This window comes from Syngnathoides biaculeatus, chromosome 8, assembly GCF_019802595.1.
Source record: "Syngnathoides biaculeatus isolate LvHL_M chromosome 8, ASM1980259v1, whole genome shotgun sequence".
Taxonomy (NCBI): Eukaryota; Metazoa; Chordata; class Actinopteri; order Syngnathiformes; family Syngnathidae; genus Syngnathoides; species Syngnathoides biaculeatus.
Window position 1 is genome coordinate 25,185,555 of NC_084647.1, and position 22,588 is coordinate 25,208,142.

The following is a 22,588-nucleotide window of genomic DNA, read 5'->3' on the forward strand; positions in this document are numbered from 1 at the left end:
AACGTCACTGTCGCCACACTATTTTTCCCAAGTAAAAAAGTATTTTTGATGGTTGTTACTTTTTTTTACAGATTAAAATACAGCTTTACTGGGGTGTTAAATGCGCAATGCAATGTAGGTTAATTATTCATACCGAGTACGTGATCGTCAATCGGACATTGAGGGTAAGGACTAACTCGCTGAAGGATGTACAGTCCTTAGCCTAAATAATATTTGTGATTAAAAAGTGAGCTGTGAGCTGTTTGAAAGCGCTGCACGGCTGACGTCACGTAGTAAGAAAATAAGTAATCTCCCTCTTCCCATCAAAATTACATTTTTATTGTCTTGAGTTTGAATTGTATGTTGTGTAACCATTACATTTATTTCAAACTCATCATCTCCAATAAAGTAGAATTGAATTAAAACACACAACTGCAAAAAAAAAATATTTACAGGTTAATCCCGTTTTAATGTAAATGATTGCTAATCAATTATTGAAAAGCTGTTCAAATCCCAGTCATACAGTTTAGGTGATGAAACCATGCATTCCCTTGCCCTCAATATCCATACAGAGTCTCACTCACTCACATGCCCAGCCACACACACACACACACAGTTACAGATACACATGCACAAAAGCAGGCAGCAAATTAAAGTGGTAATTACTTCTAAGCCAGGAAGGTGAAGGATTGTATGGCAGGGAGCAACGGGTCACTTATGAATAGAGAATAACAGAGCAGGCAGACAGTGTGAAACGCAGATACGCATCTCAATGAAATATGGAGGAGCCTATTCAACAGACGCCAAAATGGCTCTTTAATGGCCACACGCCCTCAAAGAATTGTCTGATACATTTAGAATATTATCTCCTGTTACGGCATCATTAAAAGAACCTTTTGTGCCGGCCGCATACGCGTGCGTCTGCAGTCGGGATTCGACAATGTTATTCTAAATAAGAATACTATCAAGGTGATGGCAAGTGTATTGTTTCTTTCAGGCAACACAGAACAATATATATATATATATATATATATATATATATATTTTTTTTTTTTTTTTCTTTTTTATCAATCACGGGAGGAGCCTGCATCAATGTTAAAGTTTCAGTCTGCACACAATGTGTTTTTCCTTCTTCCTTTCCAATTTGGAAGTTAGAGCAGTACTGATGTTCTCTCTTTGTTCCCTTTGAGCAAAAAGAGCCAATTATTTGCGCTGATCCCAAAACCTTCATTTAGATGGTATAGCAATTTGTATGTTGGCCAAGCAGAATATATCTTTGTGGTCGCTAAGCCAAAAACTCAGGCGCCCGATGGGTTCAGTGAGGCCACGGGGAACGGAACTTGCGTCCTGGCTGGCCTGGTTGGCATGCCTCTGCGACATCAAATGAAGATCGGGGACTGTGACTCTGGACTGGCAGACTGGGTTGGTGGTCCCCCTACAACTGTCCCAACTTCAGGGTGATCACACTCTTCAGTCTCTCGAGTATGTTGTATTCAGGGGTGCTTGAGAGGAGGGTCCTGTCGGGAAGTTGAATCTTAGATCCAAGAGGAGCAGTGTGTTCTTGTGGGTGTATGGAAGTTTGCCCGACCAGTCCACGTGTCTCTCGGATCATCCTGTGGGGCGTGCTTTGGGAGTACGGGGGAACTGAACCTCCTAGTGGAAGCTATCCAGTGCCTGTACAACCAGTGTGAGTTTGGGCCGCATTCTCCACGGAGGGTTGGACTCCCCCGAGGCTCCCCTTTATTACTGACTTTGTTCATGGGCGCAACCGAGGCGTAGAGGAGGTCCGGTTCTGTGGCATCAGTTTTGCATCTCTGTTTTTTGCAGATGGTATGGTCCTGTTGACTTCATTGAGCCATGATCTCCTACTCTCGCTGGAGTGGTTCACAGTTGAGTGTGACGCGGTTGGGATGAGAATCAGCACCTTCAAATCTGAGACCGTGGTCTGTGGCCAGAAAAGGGTGGCGTGCCCTCTCCAGGTCTGGTATGAGGCCCTACCCCTAGTGCATGACTTTAAGTATCTCGGGGTCTTGTTCACAAGTGAGGCAAGAATGGAACAGGAGATTGACTAGCAGACGACCCAGGATACGATGGACAGACAGTTTCCCGACTGGCCAGGGAATGCCTCCGGATGCCGTCAGAATAGCTGAGTGGATTTTCTGCGGGGAGGACGGTCTGGGTTACCCTGCTAAGGGTACTGCCCCACAACCTGACCTCAGATAAGTGGAAGAAAATGAATGGATGCAGTAGGAGGTGCTTTAAAATGTTGTTTCCCAATTCCTGAAAAGAATAGCAGTTCCCGATGATCAAATTTAGTGGTATTTGGCCTTTTCGCTTCGGTGTGCAGCAGGTCTTAGAATTCACATCTGGGTGAACACGTACGTTAGTGCCCACGATATGGGAACTTTGGAAATAAAGCCCTCATTGCTTCCAACCAATATCCGTCTCCATTTTGTTTTACTGCAGTTCTCCATAAATACTCTTCATTATATTTAGTTTTGAACTCAATTTTCAGTCAGTGGCAATATTATACGGTAATTCTGAGACTATTCTAAAAATGTGTGGGGAATACAGGATGTGTGCACATGTCCTTCTTCCTGCAAGTAGTGGAAACGCCGACTTGCTTGTCACAGCCTGCCCCCTGTTGGAGCGACGGGTGCTAGTTTGCTTAAGTTAGTGACCCCCTTAAATACACACGCATATACACACACGGGCACAGTCACAGACACTTTCTCTCTCTATTAGAAAGACACATATTCCCTGCAAGCCTGCTTCAAGGACAAATGGGGAAGACTTGGAGGACAAACATGCACACACACACACACTCTCTCTGAGTGTCTGTGTACTTCTAATACAGACAGAACAAGACTGCACACGTACACACACGCGCGCACGCACACACATGCACGTACCTGAGCACAACTGTCCTGAAAAGCTTTTGCACCATCTGAGAGAAAAGCAACATGTTTTCTGTCTGTGCTGTTGCTCCGTTACAGCATATGTGTGTGTGTGTGTGTGTGTGTATAGGTGTGTGTGTTCATGGGGGGGGGGGGGTCGTCACTGGGGCTCATTGACGACCTCATTCAGCCCCTCCTCCTGCCCGCACCGGGCCGTGGCTGACATGTCCCACAATGAGGCGGGAGGGAGGTTGTCGTACAAAACCCCCTGAATGCGTCTTCATTTGCCTGAACTTTTCACACGTCTTTTCCCTTTTGTCGCCAGCCCGCCCGCTCGCTACCGTGCAGCAGGACCACTCAGGCCAGTTTCCGCTGCAGGCCAATCAAAGCAGCACTTTTCTTCTCAACCGACACCCCCCCCACCCCATCCCACCACCACCCCCTTTGCCTTCCTCTTTTCCCCTCATCTTCCCACAATGTTAAACTCCCTTCTTTTTTTGGGTCTTGACATAATCTGAAATGGTACTTAAGTGAATTTATGTCTATGTCTGTGCTCTGACTTGTGTGCTATTTGCCCCTTTATGCCGTTGCTTTTTCTCGCCTCGGAACGGGAGGAAGCGCCAGGGAGGCAGAGATTTGAAACTCAGACCACGGACTAGACAGCCTATCAGTATTCAGTGGAGAAAGTGAGTGATGGAGGGAGAGGGAGAGACAGGGAGAGAGAGGGAGGAAGGGAAGACGAGGTGGGGGTGATGTATCAATATTCTGAGTAGCATTTGAGGGCAAGGGGAAAGAACAGAGGAGAGGTGGAAGGCGGGCAGGGGTGGGGGTGGTGGTATGGGGGGGTATTTTAGTATAGAGAGGAGACTTGAGTGAGTCTGATTATTTGTTCACGAAGACGCACGTGTGCAACGCACCTTCAAATGTCGGGGGCCGTTTATGCTTGCAATGTGACATTTTTAGTTGCTCATATTATATGTGCGCTTCTAGGATTTATTTTACTTTCTATTTTAATCACCAATTAGGCGGTAGGTCACAAGCCGTTGGAGCGCGAGGCGGCCAATCACAGCGCGTAGATAGACAAATAGCAATTCACACTCATATTCACACTGATGGTCAATTTAAATTTAAAATCAACCTAAGATGCATGTGGAAGCCAGAGTACTTCGAGAAAAAAACCCCACGCAAGCACGGAAGGGAGGACATGGAAACTTCACACAGGCAGGTTGCGGCCCATGATATGAAGTCACGACCTCTGAACTCGTGATAACCCACCTTGCCGGCATGATAAAACTATTTAAAAGAAAACATAAAAATGAAATAAAACAGCCTTTGATATTGTGAGCTGACCACACCTCACACCTTTTTTAAATGATCAACACACCTAAAAATGTAAAAAGAAGGTGATCATTGCCAAATTGTGGACCCTCTGTTGATTCTATTGATGTGTGCAGGACAGTATGTGACGAACATGCATGTGGGGCGGGGGGTAATTGTGCCTGCGAGGTGAGTCTCTTCAACTTTGCCCGATGCCTGTCTTGGTAAAGTCCTGAAAACCTTTGAATAGTATTATTATTATTTCAAGAGTTCCCATTAATCATATCATGAATGTAGCCAAACATTTCTTGAAGCGTCAAGATAACTTTCAAGACAAATGGTCTTCATGAAGCTTCGGAATCATTAAGGGGGAAGTTTCATGATTCATCTATCATACGTAAACAACGGCCCCCTCTTTAAGTTTTTTTTTTAACCTTAATGTGCTGATAGAACTGTGTCACAATGCAAAATGATGTCGCCCTCACATATGCTCTTCCCTGCATAATATCTCAAGTTTTATGATTTTTATCTTGATCCTGAAGAACCTCCAAAGTGTTGCAGTCTATTGACATGAATTTGTGATGTTTTGCAAAGAATCACTTGTGTTTAAGCAGTCATTTTTTTTTACAATTTTTTTTTCAATTAGTAGTCATTTTAGTTGCTGAGTCTTTGTTCTGCCCTACATTTCCAATTTTAATGGCTAAATATGGTTCTTTGCCTTTCATCACTGTTCTTCTACTAAACTGGCCTTAATCCATCAATTAAATAAATGTAGCAATATATTTATTATTGTAGTTGCAGCGTGCAGGGGTGCAGAACTGTGCTGCATCTTACTGAGGGCTGTTTAATATTTCATTAAGCTACACGAGAGGGTCAAAATATTAGAAACAGCTCTGCCGTGCACTTCATCATCACACAAAATGCCAACCGTGATCATTAACAACCATCTGTCCGTTTATCTTCTATTCCTGTTGCCCTTATTAGGGCTGTGGGTGAGCTGGAGCTTATTCCGAGCCAACCCAGCTGACTTTGGGCAAGAGGTGGGGGCACGCCCTAGACTGGTTGCGAGCTATTCACAGGCCAAATATAGACCGATAATTTACACTCACATGCAACTGAATTCAATTTAGAATGTTAACCCTAACCCTAGGCGGCACGGTGGTTCAGCTGGTAAAAACGTTGGCATCACAGTTCTGAGTACCCAAGTTCAATCCCGGCCCCGCCTGTGTGGAGTTTGCATGTTCTCCCCCTGCCTGCGTGGGTTTTCTCCGGGCACTCCGGTTTCCTCCCACATTCCAAAAACATGCAACATTGATTGGACACTCTAAAATTGACCATAGGTGTGATTGTGAGTGCGGCTGTTTGTCTCCAAGTGCCCTGCGGTTGGCTGGCAACCAGTTCAGGGTGTACCCTGCGTCCTGCCTGTTGACAGGTAGGATAGGCTCCAGCACTCCCTGCGAGCCTTGTGAGGATAAGTGGTAAAGAAAATGGATGGAGGGATGGAAGGATGGATGGATGGATGGATGGATGGATGGAGAAACCTAACAAATGTGAGAGGAAGTCGGAATACTCATAGGAAAGCCACCCAAGAGTCTTAATTTGAACCCCTTATCTCAGTTCTGTGAGGCGCATCTGCTAACCACTAGGACACCACATTAACGCAAATAAATGTGAAAAAGTTTAGATAAAAGCTATCAAATGCCCACTTGAGAGTGTCAATCATAAAACATGATCTTGTGGAGATATCGCTAATGGTTTGGCCACTGATACAGGGACAGGATGGGACGTTTCACTTTTTTTGGAGGGGTGGGGGGGATGTGACGGAATCTCCCCACTTGTTTGAGCGGTCCACTCTTCCATCGTCCTTCCTCTCCTTCATTCTTTTGCTCCGGCTGCTCATCAGCATTTGAAAGGCAACTTTGACAGTGAGAAAGAAAAAGTGCGGAGAGAGGGAGGGAGGGAGCTGGCTTGCTCGCTTGGTTGCTTGGTTGGGGTGTGTGTGTGGGGGGGGAGGGGGTAGAGGGAGGTGGGGATAAACGAAAAAGCACAAGGCGGGAAGAGAGCGAGAGAGCGCCAGGAAGAGACTGAGGCGACGGGCTGAACAAGCATGCCTTTTATATGTACTAGTGACTGAGACAGAGAGGGAGCGAGAGAGGGGAGAGGGAGCAGCTGAAGGCAGAGACAACTGCTGTGTGCACAGCTTTCCCTGGAGGAAATGGAAAGAAAGGAGCTTCAGCGAGAAGAGAGGGAAGGAGGGTAGCACGCTGGCTTGGTGGAGAGACACACAGAGAGGGAGGGAGAGAGAGAGAGAGAGAGAGAGAGAGAGGGGCGCTGAAAGAGATTCTCACACTGGCTGTGTCCTAATCCGAGTCCATCTCCTGGAGGCAGCGGAGCAGAGTGTTAGTGAAGTGAGTCTAAGAGGCGAGGAGAGGTACATCAGCTAGTTCGTACACACACAGACACACACACACACACACACACACGCACACACACACTTGGAGTCTACAATGTGTTCGGCATTGCTTCTGTGAAAGTGAAAGAGGGAGGCGGAAGAAGGGGAGAGGGTGGGGTAGGGGGTGGTGGTGGTGAGTGATGGGACAGACGCTGCCCCGGTCCTGAGCTTGTTCGACTCCACACACACACACGCCCGCGCGCACACGCGCTCACGTAGACGCGCACAGACACAAACAGAGTGTTTGTTTGCTGTGTTTAGGATCGAGGTGGCAGAGGTGGGGTGGGGGGCACCCAGGACAGGGCAGAGCTAGGGCACCGGAGAAGAGGAAGAGGAAGAGAAAGAGAGAGAGAGAGAGAGAGAGAGAGTGGATGAGATCAGAAGCAGCACACCCCAACTGGAAATGCCCGTCAGGTGAGTAGATAATGCAAATTGAAACACACACACTCACACACGTGCATGCTTGCTTGCTTGTACACATTTCTACGTGCAACTTATATCAAAGTGTGCATCTCAATGTTTTTCCTCTCAAAAACTTTTTTCTTTAAAAGAGTGACTTAGAAAGTAGCTCTCACCTTGTAACATTGCATTTGCAATGGGTGACTTTTTTCTTTTCCTTTCTTCCCAAATGCCCTTGAACTAGTAACTCATTCCGCACACATTCCACTTGGCTTTCATTCGCCTCCTTAATATTTGCTTTTTAGATCAACTTATTTGTGAAGGATGTCCTTGATAATCACAGCTCGCCACTTTCGAGGTGCATACCGGCGCTTGGATGTGTGTGTGTGTGTGTGTGTTTGTGTAGGAGTGTGTGTGTGTTTGTGTAGGAGTGTGGCAAGCAGTGGATCCCTGTCCACCTGCAGAGGCAGAATCGGTCACAGTTTAGTGGCTCAGTAACATCGGTTGCCTTGAGGCAGTCTGCAGCAGGTGGTCCGAGCTGGCACAATGACTGTGACAAATACACAAAGTAAACAGCATCAAACCAGCACTTTGTTGTCACTTGGCTGCTCCCACGGTCTCTCGCTCTTTGCTCTTATTGAGGTGGGAAAGGATTTGTTTCTTACTTTGTATATGCACGTCGCTCGTAATGATCGGTATGCAAGATCCCTGCCGTGCCTGTCTTGGATGTTTGCGTACAACTTTTTTTTCCCTGGAAGTGCCGGTCAAACCTCTGCCAAGACAGCAGAGGTTTTAGTGGGATTACACATGCCACAGATTTTGGATGAATATCCTGGATTTGTCCTACAGTTTCTGCAATTTCTCTGGGAAAATTGTCAAAACATAAGAAAAAAAAATGTGGACATTGGAATGTACGGATCCAAATAGTCAAGCCTTGGAGGAGGTCGGAATTCAGTAATTCATGGAAAGTGTCATATCCCAAACACACACCTGCGTGAATAGCGGCTGTCATGGCTAAATGCGGACATAACCTGGCAAAATCACTACCGGCTCTATGTAGAGAACACAGAATATAGAAAAAAAAAGTTCCCTTTGGAATTTAGCTCCCCTCCCCAAAAAAAGAGAGGAATATTTTTGACTTTTACATTGCACTCAGTCAGCGCCGGGAGCTCCAATAAAAATGGGATTGCGCCCCTGACTAGAAACAGACCCGCGTCATCACATTTCGTGCATGGGCCCGCTGAGCCTCTGAGCCTCTCCATCCGCTTCAACCCTGACATGTGCAAGTGTGTGTGTATATAGGTGTGTGTGTGTCTCTCTCTCTCTCTCTCTCTCTCTCTCTCTCTCTCTCTCTCGCTCTCTCTCTCTCTCTCTCTCTCTCTCTCTCTCTCTCTCTCTCTCTCTATATATATATATATATATATATATATATATACACATATAGACACACACACACATACATACACGCTTGGCCTCTTCCGTGACCCACCTTTAGGCCTTTTTTATTAGGATCCGTCTTCTTCCTCTGGATTCCATCTAAGTCGTCGCCGTCGCCGCCAAAAGGAAAGCGACCCTGCCTCGCATCGCTTCGACGGTAGACGAGCAGAAGGAAATTTAAAAATGCATTTTAAAGGCGGCATCGGGAGAAGTCTCATTTTCCCCGCATCAGCACCTCTGAGTTTCTTTTTTTTTTTTTTTGATGATGATGCTCTGAGCTTTGCATCCTCTTTGCCACCATTACAGCGAAAACCTCTTTTGAGCATAACTAATTACCACGCTGCGTGAATTTGTAGAAATAAGCGAGGTGAGAAATAAGTGTGATTCATATTTTATTAGACTTGCAAGGAAACCCCCCAAAGTCGACCGTAATCCGGTCTGTGATGTGGATTTCCAATTCTTAGGATTTTAAAACTAATTTTCCCAAGGGGATTGATTAAAATGATATGAATCTGTTTCAAGGTCAAACCATCATAAGCAATATGAACAGTATAGAAAGTGACATAAGATTTTGACAAGTGGTTAAAAGGAGTTAACTGATGGAACAACAGGACATTATAACGTCAATACTATATCTCCTCAAACTGTAATTCATTCATCAACTATTTGTCACACACTGACAAAAATTTGAACTTTTGAGCAATGTTGCTAACCAAAACATCAGCATCTTAACACGTCAACAGTTTCTGAGATGAATTAAAGTGTGGAAACAAATTTCTTGTGCATGACTGGTTAGCACACCTGCCTCACAATTCTGAGATCCTGCGTGCAAATCTGGCTCCGCCTGTGTGGACTCGGCACGTTGTTGCCGAGCCTGCGTGGGTTTTTTTCTGGGTACTCTGGTTTCCTTCCACACCCTGCCGCTCGCTTGAAGATAACTGGGTTAGGCTCCAGCACACCCGCCACCCTAGTGTCAACAAGTGCTACAGAAAACGGAGAGTTGTTATATATGATCTTTTGTTTTATGTACACAGCACATTAAACAATGATCAACGTTGTTGACTGTGGCGTCATACATACATATATATATATATATATATATATATATATATATATATATATATATATATATATGCCTTCCAACTAACTGGCGACAAGGGTGTAGTCTGCCTTTGCCCGAAGTCAGGCTCCAGCGCCCCGCAAACTGAGCCAGGATAAGCGATGGTTGAAAATGGAAATGAATGGCTGTATTATTGCTTCAGGAGTGAAAAGACGTATTTCCCACAATGTATATGATTCCCTGCAGAGGGCCTTTATGGCTGAAAAACTCATAAATGTCTTCATCAGCTCATCATATTCTTACATATGTGCAAATGCCCCTGTGGTATATAGATTGCTTTAACTTTTCTTTTCTTTTTAACAGCAAATTGACCTTGAAATCACAAGACAACCAAATATTTTAAAGTATCCAATCGTTGTTAAAAGTTATTTTGTGAAGAAAAAACAAAGATCTGATATCGGGAATAAGGTAAGAAAATATAAGATTCTGGGCTAGATTTTCTTCCAAAATGAAAAGACTAAACCCCAATGTGTTATTTAAAATAATGTAGCTGGCAGGATCTGGCCCCTGTGGTTTGTGTTTAACACCTGTGCCAATGTCACTCATTGACCTTCAAGAGAAGTTTACAATCCAGCCATTCATTGTCTGAGCCACTTATCCTCACAAGGGTCGGGGGAGTGCCGGAACCTATCCCAGCTATCTTCGGGCAGCAGGTGGAGTCGACCCCGAGCTGTTTGCCAGCCAAGGGCGCATCTGAACAAACAACCTTTCACAATCACACTTAAGTGCAATTTAGAGTCTCCAATGAATGCATGTTTTTGGGATGTGGGAGGAAACCGGAATGCCCAGAGAAAACCCATGCAGGCACGGGGAGAACATGCAAACTCCACACGGGCGAACCAGGATTTGAACGCCGGTCCTCAAAACTGTGAGGCAGACACTCTAACCAGTTGTTGACCCCAAGTTTACAATATTTTAAAAAATAAATAAACAAATATCATATTGGGGAGAAGAGTCCTTATAGCTTTAAACTAGTACATGGAAAATAGAGTCTTGTACCTCTACAAGAAACCACCGTGCTCGAGAATAAACAGCCGAGCTGTGGCAGAAGGCAGTTGTCGGCCACTCGTGGTCACACTCATCACAGCCACAGCCCCGCAGCCAATAAAAATGGAAATAAAATAACATTTCAAACAGCTGACTTTAATTGTTATAGTAAAACTCCATTACAAATACAGTATATTGCTTTTTTTTTAGGGTAACAAGTATCAGATCAACGCAAACCTTTCTGTCTGTTCCTCAGGCGAGATGGTTTCCTGTATGTGAAATTAGCGGCACCAGATGTGGACAAAGTCACAAAGAGTAATTATTCGTATTATAATTATTATTATTTTATTACAAACATCGATTTAAATTTTGCAGTCAAGCACAATGATTTAGTGCAACAAGGGACATAGTTCTAGTTGAATGGCAAATTGTAAGACCTTCAATTGTAGCTCGACTTGTGGGGATCCATTGAAAATCTGCATACGATGCACGTGTTGTGTTCCTCTCTTCACCCGCGCGCACACTCAAAGGTGTTCCGTGTCGGCCATATTGACAGACAGCTGCTCGCGCACTTCCTGCTTGCGTGCACACATTTGTGTGCGTGTGTGTCTGCGTGCGCTTGAAGAGCGTTGACAGACACTGTGTGTGTGCGTCTGTGACAGAGGGTGTCAGCGTGGTGTCAGGGAGATGTGTTTAGTGTCACACTCGGCTGACCTGATCTCCGCTCGGACTGTCCACTCGGGCCCCGTGGCGGCTCCTTACATAACCCCCGCTGTCATTCACGCGCCGGCCTGGAGGGCTCCACCAGCTCGTGCACGCGCACACACACACATACACCTACGCACTTTGCACTTTGTCACACGATGCGGTTTCATTTCTAATTTTCATATCAGTCTATTTCTGCTCTTGTTGTGTCACTTTATAATGTGGTAAAAAGTAACCCAAGTTTAGCCAGTGTGTGGGAACGTAACACGAGCCCGGTGGATATCCGGCTTCCTTCAGACACCGACACCGTTTTTCTCAACGCTGACTTTTGCACCTGGCTAATTGATACATCCGTGTTAGCGCACATGTGTGTTGGCGAGAGTGAGTTGCAGTGTGACCCAGTGCTCTGCGCTGTGGCCTGTGGTTATTTGGAGGTCAGAGCTTATGTGGTCCCTGCCTGCGGGAGTGGATTTAGCTTCTTCAGGCTTATAGGCCAGTTCGCTCTGCATTTCGACTGTCAGCAGGACTCACTACTCGTTCACTGGGAACTATTAACCGTGTATATATCAGAGAAGGAGAAACACATATCTTCGGGGTGTTTTATCTGAGAGCCCCATTGTTGTCACGAAGGACATTGTGACTTAACTTGATTGCTCGAGCGCATCTAACAAAACAAACGCAGTCGTAACAAAAGTGCTTTACGTAATGAAGCTCCAACATAAAACACAATAGATGATAATAATAAATAAAACTCCCGCAGTGCCACCGTTGTGTCTTTGACCAAACTGTCAACAGCTACCCAGGGAAACCCATAAATCTATAACCAACTTGAGATACCTTATTATTGCCTATATCCAATACCCTTGCATTTCAATATTAAATGCACATTTTAACAACAAATTTTAAATTAGGAGTCGTGGAAAATCGTGACAATCAAATATGAGTACTATTATTCAATCTATTTTAAGGAGGGACTTGGTGTGGGGTTGAATGCTTGCAATATCTGTAAAAAAAAAGTGAAGAAACATTCTGGTGCAGGTCCGTGGAGCAAGAAAGTATGTTTTTTTTTAATTTGCTTTTGTGGACCAACAAAAATGATAATGTCGACTAGATTTGGCCCCGAGGCCTACAGTTTGACATATTCATGAACCTCACGTTGATGCACGATCAAATGGGAGCTGATACAAGGGATGTGTCAATGACGTAAGAATGATGTCAATTTGACCAAATGAGCAATGCCCAAAATGGTGTAGTGGGGTTCTCCAGCACACCAGGCCACGCCAGGTTGCTACTTCACTTTGAAATTGTGTTGGCCAGTAGCAGCAATGAAGGTGAGAAACTATCACAAAAATCCCAACACACATCAGTTCAAGCAAACGTCGTGTGCAGTCAGAGGTAAAACAAGGATGGTGAAAAGCAAATAAAGAAAAAAACTATTGTAAAAGTTACTGGCTAGTAGTGCAGTTAGTTATAGCACTGGAAGTGCAACCACAATTCTAATCACATCATGGTTGTTTTCAAGTCTCTCCTATCGGCTCTCATTTGACTGTGCGGGTGTGCCTAATGAAGTGTCCAACGATTGTCTGTTACCACTCTGTGCGGATTTAGCGGTAAATCCAATGTTTAGCCCTTTCCTCCTGCAGAGATTAAACCGATGTGTGCTCTTCTAATTGGGCCGGCCTTCTTTAACACCCAGTCAGCTACCACAGGACTCATTAATATAAATTTGAATTGTATTCAGTGATTGTTTTTTAATTCTCGGACAAATCTGGTTGATCCCGCTCTTATTGTTTTAGAGGAAAGAGAAACAGTTTACTTGAACGTGGTCTTTTTTTGTTTTTGTTTTGTTTTTTGTCTTGACGAGTCCCCTGCTGTCGTGTATAAGATGACATCAGGCTGAAAAACCCTGAAGTACAACAGCTCGCATAATAACAGCAAGCTCTTCTTGTGTAACAGTCAGTCTGACCCGTTCTAGTAGCTGTCAAGGGAAAAAGTCTTCATATTGCTTTTACAAAAATAACAATAATGCTCCATTTTGATTGACACTTTTATAGAGTTATTAATATAACAACGTTTTTTTGTCAGACTGTAATACTGAAAGCTACCTTGAATATTTTGAGGGGATATTAAGAGGGATAGAATGGTTTTGTTCTGGGCAGTATCGGGTGTACCAAATGAAGTGCAGAGTTGGGCAATCTTCGAATTCTGTTAGGCGGCGTGGACATGAAAGGGAGCCTCAGCAAAGCTTCTTGTAATAAAAGAGAAGGAGGAGAAATGTATTGAACACCAATGGTGAACATTAGCAACCCCCGCTCTTCTACCTCTCCCCCCCACCCCATATCTATCTTCATTCCTCCATCATTGCTCTCTGATTTGCCTCACCCCTCCCCCTCATCCTCACTCTCCTAATCATTTATTTATCGGACATCTTTATTCAGTTTTCCGCCAGTTTTCGGGACAGTCCGACTTTAAGGAGCGCATCATTCCTTTGCTTTGCTTCAGAACCTCCATCAAGAAACCCGAGGGTGGGCAGGATCACTCCGGTCCAATCTAACGCTGTATTGATTCCATTAGATAATTAATGACCCAGGCAGAGGCCAAGGGAGGAGCCGAGAAGGCAGGGGGCGCGGGGAGGAGGGTAGTGGCCGAGGGGCTGGAGAAGTGTGGCGGTGGAGCCCTTGAGAGTTGGAGAGAACCTTGGAGTGGGAATGAACCCCCAGTCGTCAAGGTCAACCACAGCATACGGAGGCAGAATGCGGAGCAAGTGCGAATGTGCAATATTAAGCGATCGGGACGCAGTTTTAGAGGGGTGGGGTGTAGAGGAGAGGGGGGGCGTGGGTGGATCTGTCATGTCCAGCAGCTGTCGATTGATCAGCGGTCGAGAAAAATATGTACGTTAGAAAGTCTTTTGACTTCCAAATCTTGAGGTCCAAGCAGGGCCGTAATGCATGATAAGTAGTTTTCAGCCCTCCAACCAGAATACCAAACTTCATCTCCCCCGACACTGCAGACACTCAATTATAACTACTCAACAACATGAAAGCAGAGCCGCAATACCAGCAACATTAAATATTCTGTTCGTGTGATTTCCAAGCGTGTTTTTGCTACATCTTCCATGATATTGGACATTGACTGTTTGCCTAAAATATTACCCTCTAGAATATATTACATGGCTGTTTTATGTGGACTCTCATTTTACCTTGGCTTTTGGATAATTAGTATAGGAGCTGTAGGAAGTATGTGTACACAGCAGAATGGCAAGACTAAATGCCTCGCATCCTTTTATTTACAAAAACAAGTTCAGAATTCAAAGGGATAAAACATGCGCCATACGCTGCTGTGAGTGCACACCTTTAAAGTACCAAGTTTGCTGGAATTAAAGCATTGTTTTTTTGTTTTTTTTTCCGTGATGGCTCCACAATTCTGGACCACACCGGAACAGCTTCCTTCAGACCACTCCCACATATTTTCAACGGGATTTTGGTGTGGTCTCCGGCTGAGCCCTTCCAAATCTTCATTACATGCTTTTGGTCAAGATGAAAGGTGAAATTCTGCTTCAACTTTTGTTGTCCTACCTTGGTTTCCAGAGACCATGATAGATTTTCCCACATGCTTTTATGGTGATGTGGTATTTTTTTTTCAACGGAAGTCTGATATCTAGTGGAAAAATCCATCCATCTTTATCATGCTTATCGTATCCCAGCTGACTTTAGAAAATAGGCGGGGCATACCATGAACTAGTCACCAGCCAATTGCAAGGTACATACAAACACTTGAACATTCGCACAACAATAACGTACACTCTACATGATTCAAACATCATTACTATTAGGCAGACATGCTAACCACTAGGCTATGGAGACTGAAACTACAAGATCTCTTATCTTATATAATCTCTCTCTCTCTCTCTCTCTCTCTCTCTCTCTCTCTATATATATATTATATATATATATATAATATATATATATATATATATATATATATATAATATAATCTTTTAATCATGCAGCGATGGAATTTTTGTGGCCACTTTTCTACAATTCACTTGTACCCAACAGGCTATGGAGCCGTCCATTCGTTTTCCATACTTCTTACCCTCGCTTGGGTCGCAGAGGTGCTGGAGCCTATCCCAGCTGACTGGGCGAGAGGCAGGGGGTGCACCCACAAGTGGTTACCAGCCAATCAGAGCCCAACAGGCTCATAAAAAAAAAAAAAAGATGAACAGCAAGCTAGGGTATGACTAGCTTTGCCCCTGGACTGACAAATTGCAGGAGTAAGAAGTCAGACCACCCAAACAAAATCATACGAAAAATAAAACTGTTTGGATGACACAACTTTTATACATCCATATCAGTATTAAATATAAAAATAAGTCTTACAAAGAAAGAAGAACAGTCCACTGACCCCATGATTAACTGATTAAGAATTCAGTTGATTCTGATTGTTGATAGGCAAACATTTGAGGCTCTGTTGTTTCAGTTTCATCTAATTTTCTCAAGAAGGAAAACATGACATCAGCTATACTAAGTTGAGTTACTTACATCCATGCAGTTTTCTATTCAGGACATTTAAAGAGAGATTTTCCCATCCCATTAAAAGGGATGAAAATAACTTGTTAATTTTTTCCCCTAGTCAATTCAGGAAATGTAGTCTGACCTATTTCGAGTTAATAATACACACAATAATAATCACATAAAATAAGTGACAATTGATAATCCTTTTTCACTCTCTTGCGCCTGATGGCAGCGTGCACATTGTCAGTCTTGGCCAGGCTGTGTTCTGGGCCCCAGGGGTTGGGAGATGAGGCATAAAACAACCATGTCTCTACCTCGGGGAGCCGGTGGTGTGTCGGCGAAGGGCTATTGTCAGTCTGCGTGCTGTTTGACTCAAATGTGTTCATTTGCCTGATGTCGCCGACTCCCCGCGGGGTGGGCCGGCCTGGGGAGGGGAGGGGCACGCTAACGAACCTCTGACAGCTGGAGGCCCTAATTAAAACGTCCCTGCAGAAAATAAACAAGAGCCCGAGCCAAAGCAGCCAGCCAGCGAAATGCACGTCTGCGAAAGCTCGCCGCAGTGCCCTCGCCTCTCTTGGTGCCGCCGCTGTGCCACGAGAGCATGACTCTATAGGGTCACACACACGTGCTCGTCGCACTTATGAATATGTAGTAGCCCCGGCAACACATTGAAAACACCTGCGGTCACAGTTGATACCGGTTGATCTCGACAGCTGTTTGGAAAAGTCATATTCTTCCTCCGACTGATTCATGAAGTCTCCTTTTCCAAATATTTCCTTTATGGAATAATACCGCCAGATTGTTCCACTCTCCAGACGACAGTGCTGACATTCATCCCACTCTGCCGTTCCCTAGGATTAGCAGTCAAAGTGGCCGGCTCCATTTGGGTGAGTGCATTAATGGGCTGCCCAACCCGCCGCAAGGTTATGAGGCTGATTGAATAATTACCTGTGGAGGCCCCCTGTCCATTATGCCGATGTGACTGACCGGATTGAATCGGGCAGATGGGAGAGATTGTGCAGGACAGAAAGATGGACCGAGAGATTAGATAAGCAGAGATAAGGTCAATTAGGAGATAAACAAGAGGAAGATTTAATGGGAAAAGTCTGAGCTTGTGTATGTGAGGTGTTCAAATTAAACTCTCTACGCTCTGATCTCCCTCTTACTGTACTTGATGTGTGTTTATCTTGGTGAGATAGAGAAGGTGACGAAGGTGAATGTTGTTCGACAGGAAGGTGCTTCCTGCTGCTTGACCCTGACTCCCCTGCGGCACCCAGGCAGCTCAATATGAAATAGTCAGATAATCATGGCGACCAACAAGCACAAAAATCCTTCAAAGTTAGTCAGGACACAACGCAAGACCCTACCGAGAGGACTTCTCTTCAGGGTTAGGGTTAGACAAGGCTTACTTCTGCAGGTTAGCTATCACAGCAGTGAATGCAACTGGGACACAGCAGCAACTCATTGGAGGGGTCACTCAGAAAAGCGCGATGCTGGGGCAGAGATCACATCAGTTCATGGGTATGTTCCATGGCAGTCGGGTGAAGTGAATCAGGAACCCTTTGGTTGCAAACCACTCAGCTCCACCTATGCAAAGAGGAAAAATCGAGTGGATGTAAATAGTTGTACTGAGGATACCATAAGATGGAAACATAGACCAGGAAGCAAACCCCACTCATCAGGTTTGCAAAAAAAAAAAACTTTCTCAGAGGTACACTGTTGTGAAAAGGTTTGCTTGGATTGTCTTTCAGTAATTTGGCAAACATAATGCCTAGCCTGCTGGTAGACCAGAGCTGGCTAGCCATTTCACCATCAAAAGCGCAAATCTGTGCCATTTATCCAAGTAACACAATGTCCGCGTCATTTTTCTGTTAAAATGTAAATTACAGCCAAACATCCATTTTACGTATTCAAACTATCACAGTGGAGAAATAGGCTAAATTCCCCATTTAAGCATTTGTCCCGTTTTCTCAATTGTTATCGCTTGGTCAAATTACATGGGAGGATTCATTGACCAATGTTTCCATGTTATGGTGAATAGGTCTATTCAGGAAAGCCAATAGAATCTGTTTGTCAGCACAGTGGGTCCGAGCTGCACTACGGTCACGACGTAAAAGCTTTTGAAGCTCCAGCTCACCGGTGACCTCGATGAGGACACGCACCATAGAAAATGGATGCAGGGATGTTGTGAAACAAAATACCCTTTTCTCTCCTTTAAATGAAACAGCCCAGTTTCTGTCAAGCCACTTGGTTCACTTCAGTACAGTATGCGTTCTAATCCATTGTAAAGAGTCCAAAATAGCTACACCCAAATCGTCCTAGTTCTCAGTCCCCATTGTTGGGGTGCAGGCCACAGTTCTTTGTGGAGGTTGGTGCTCGAGACTGAGCTGTTTATCTATTGGTCAAAAGATTTGTCTTTCTTCTAGACATAGAGGAATGGAATTTTTTTTAATGAGATGAAGCCATCAAGGAACTGTATTCCTTGTTTATACAGCACTATACCAGTTACTTCCTGAATTGTATCACGGTGAAATGAACTGAACAGTACTGCTTTATGAAATTGTGGCTTCAGTCATCAAGTTCTGATAAAACTACTGCAATTCTTCATCCGCATTATTTATTTGTGAGTGTCATTATTTTTAAACTCAGTCATTATTGTGGTCTTAAGTCATTCCAAACCACGGTCATTGTGAAATAATACATAGTTGAAATGAAGTGGTTGTTGTTGTTTTTTTATGAGTTCAGTTCAGTCTGTTACATTTTCAAATGGTACAGCCTGATCTGACTAGCTTTTCTATTATGTAAATATCATGACTTAATACCAGTGAGATATAGCTATACCTATCCATCCATCCATCCATCCACCCCCCATCCATCTGCTTTCTAATGGTCCTCATTCGGGTTGCAGTAGAGCTGGAGCTTATCCCATCTGATCTTTATGAGGAGCGGGACACACTCCTGACTGGCTGCCAGCCAATTTTAGATCAGAATACACTATATTGTCTTCGGTATTGTTCTTTTCTTTCATTGTCATTGATTCCTTGCCAACCAATCAGTATAGAGCAGTCTATCTCGACTCAATAGGTACTGTACCTACAGTATGTGGTGGTCCCAACAATAGGCTGCAAGAATGTGCACAGGGTATAGGAGTAAAATATCTTTTGGTATCCTGAACCTTTACTGCTTTATGGAAATAGGGCTTGAGCTTTCAGCTCAGTATAATCTTGTGACTACAAAGATACTGTACACATGTCCGGATCTATGTATGGATTGGAATGATCTAAGGAGACACTGGGATGTCAAACGACCATTTGGATGTGAGCCAATGACCCAGCGTCCCTGTTCAACAACCAATCCATCTGACTGTGCAGTATTTGAACGTGGTCCAAGAGGTTGTCATGCATATACAGTATTTCAACATTGACTGGTGCAGCCCCAATGTCTGTCAATCTCTCACAGCTTTTCTTACTCTATCGGGCTAATCCAGCTCAAGCACTGTCAGAGTGTGGAGTGAGAAAGCGAGAGGGCATCTCAGGCCCAAGGGCATGACACCGTGGCGCTCGGGGCCACGCAAGCCCTTTAAATGTCAACACAGCACAGGGGGGTGGAGACGGTAACTTGGGATGTGGGAGATGTGCTGTTTATGAACAGAAGGTAGGAGAATATTGGTTTCATCCATCTTTGAAGATGTTTGATTGCGACTTCAGTGAGGCTCATTTTTACATCTTTTTTTAAGCAGAGACTGATGGACCTTGTTGTGGAATATGCAACCATTTTCAAGATAGAATATTATAGAATAGAATACAGTGGTGCCTTGACATACAAGTTGGATTCATTACCACACAATACTTCTAACTCAAAAAATAAAATGAAAAAAATCATCTTTCACTCCAAAATGTTTTTTTTTTTAACAAAAAATAGCATTTCATATGATGCTGTATAAAAATAGTGATAGGATTGAATACATATAATAACACATTGTACTTCTCACTCTGGTCTGCAGACCTTGGCCAACTCAGTGGCAATGTAAGTAAGACATAAGGACATATACGCTACTGGAGACACAAACGTTCTCAGCTCTTCTCGGTAGGGCACAAAACATATCATAATTGGCGTGAACGTCCCTTTTCCAGTACTACCAGATACTTCCTAGCTGGCTTTCAAATAAAACGACAGAGACATGTTGTCGTGACTTTAGAGCAAACAAAAAAAAGTTCACGTTTGGAGGGAAGAGCGATCAGTCGGTCATCTCGTCTGTTGTCTCCAAACATGATATTCTTGTCGATTTGACTTCCAGCCGTCAATCCATTTTCTGGGCTGCTTGTACTCATAAAGGGGGTGTGCATACCGGAGCCTGTCCCAGCAATCTTCGGGTAAAAGGCTGGGTAATCCTGAACTTGTAGCCACCCAATTGCAGATCAGATTGAAAAAAACATTTCCATTCACATTTACACCTTAGGGCAATTTAGAGTCTTCAATCAACTTACTGCGCATATTTTTTAAATGTTGGAGGAAATCGGAGTGCCCAGAGAAAACCCATGGGCAGATAGAACACTTGAAGTCTTCACAGGCAGGACTGGGATTTGAACCCCGGTCCTCAGAACTGTGAGGCAGATATGCTAACCAGTTGTCCACTGCATTTAAGTTGTTGTCCTACATCTTGTTTCAACAGTTCTTGGGAGCCGGTTAAATTTATGAAATGATGGTCAGGCATCCAGAAAATCTGGGTTCACATTTCACCTCTCTGACAATCTCTTTGATGAAAGAAAAAATACATTGTCTTTCAAAATAATTGTTTTGAAACATGTCATAAGATATATTGTTTTTAGAGCTTCGTTAAGTATAGCCAGACAACCATCAAACGCACCAGATCCAAGCTGTATAAAATTCACCATAATAGAGAGAGAAAAAAAACATCACCAGCATCGGAACCATTGCCCCAATTTTATGGATTTATGGATGACCGTTTTCCTCTCCCTGTGTGTTCACAATAATAAAAAGATCAACACAGAGGAGGATAACGCTTAACACCCATATTATAGTGTAATATTTTCAGAGGTTAAAGTGTGCATACTGTAAGTAGCGATGTCCACACACATTTGGATGAAGATTGATTGCACTAGACTGACATTAAGTGGGATAATAGCCTTTTCATCTGAGTCTTTTCCAGTCACGCTAGATGTTCCATACATGGAGAAGAAAACATTGTCCATCAAATCCCACAATATTAGGGTGATGGTTTTCATATTTTTAGAGGTTGAAGTGGACATGGGTCGCGTTGTCCACAAATTTTGGTAGTGATCACAGTTTTCTGCCGTTAAACACAGGTTATTTATCATTACGTCAAGAAACTTCCTAATCCTCAGTCAAATGCAAGCACCCATTTATTATCCAGTTTATAATTTTGTAATTTCTTATTAATACAGTGCCAACAGAAAGTATGAGTACATTTGACCAAGCTGAGTAACCCGGGGTCAAGGGGCTTGGTTAGAGAGGTGAACAAAAACCTTCTGGTCACTGAGGTGGAGCTCCATTTGTTCCATTGCGAAGATAATAGAACAATCCAGAAGGTCAACCATTGGTAACGCACTCCACCAATCGGTAGAGTCACCAGACGGAAGCCAGGCACAAGGTTCTAAAGGCACCTTGAGGATTCTCAGACCTGCAGAAAGAAAATTCCCTGGTCTTATGACACCAAAATAGTACATTTTGGCCTGAATTACAAGTATCATATTGCATATCTGAAGGAAGTGGGCGACAAGTCTGCATAGAGGGTATATGATAGTTGCCAAATATAAAGAAGTTTTTCAAGAGAAATTGCTCCGGAGTGCTCTGGAACTTAGACTAGGGATTCAATTCACCTTCCAGCACGACAATGGCCCAAAGCATGTACCCAAGATAACAAGGAGTGGGTTCTGGAGCATCCTGTGAATGTCCTTGAGTGGCCCAAACACAACCCCGACTTGGATCCAATCGAACAGCTCTGGAAAATCAAAAAAAATGTAATGACCTTCGAGACTGCCCATCCAAACTGAGTGACCTTGAGAGTTTCGGCAGAGAAGAATGGGACCAAATGCCCCAAAACAGGTGTGCCAAGTTCATAGAGGCATAGCCAAGAAGACTTGAGGCTACCTGTAGACCTAATCTTCTTCTTTTCCTTTCGGCTTGTCCTATTAGGGGTCACCACAGCGTGTCATCTTTTTACAACCTGTAGACCTAATGTGTTACATTTTCAATAAATTTAAAAAATGTATTTTTAAACTATATCAAATCAGCTTGAAAATAACTCTGTAACAGAGCAAAATGTGGAAACAGTGCAGGAGTGAGAATACTTTCTTAGGGGCACTGTAGATTAATTGCTGATTGGAGTTAGTTGCTACCCCACAGATTTATCTGAGAGTGGCAAAAAAAAAGGGATACCTGTATTGTTATATTTTTGTTGTATTGCTCTTTGTTGTGAAGTGAGTTGTTCCAGCTGCCACCATGTAGCGCTCGTATCTCAAGATTGTTCTCAAGTCAAAGCAAAAAGAAATCGTGCAATTGATGTCTCGTATCTTGAAAAACTCATAAAGCGGGTAACCGGTATCTCAAGGCACCCCTTTCCTACATAAAACTTTGTCATAATCATGCTCAATCACTAATTTTATTTGATTAAAAAAAACACTAATGTACTACACTTATTAACCATTTAAAGGAATGTAACGGAAATGTATGTGAACTAATTCAAAGTTCAGTTCATCGTTTGTAATTCAAGATTTTGAACTAAGTTCCAAAAAAACAG

General features: G+C 43.7%; 1 protein-coding gene across 5 annotated transcripts in view; it reads left to right on the forward strand.

Moving 5' to 3' along the window:
• npas1 (neuronal PAS domain protein 1) overlaps positions 1–22,588 on the forward strand; it is a 109,060-nt gene that overhangs the window by 34,877 nt on the left and 51,595 nt on the right. Inside the window, exons 1-2 of one of the 5 annotated variants that reach the window (XM_061827179.1) lie at positions 6,571–6,624; positions 6,907–7,059. The exons of 3 other annotated variants lie outside the window; for them this stretch is intronic. The gene's annotated coding sequence lies outside the window, so the exon portion shown is untranslated. Of the gene's footprint in view, positions 1–6,570; positions 6,625–6,906; positions 7,060–22,588 lie in introns of those variants that run through there. One more of the 5 variants, XM_061827177.1, reaches the window with a different exon arrangement.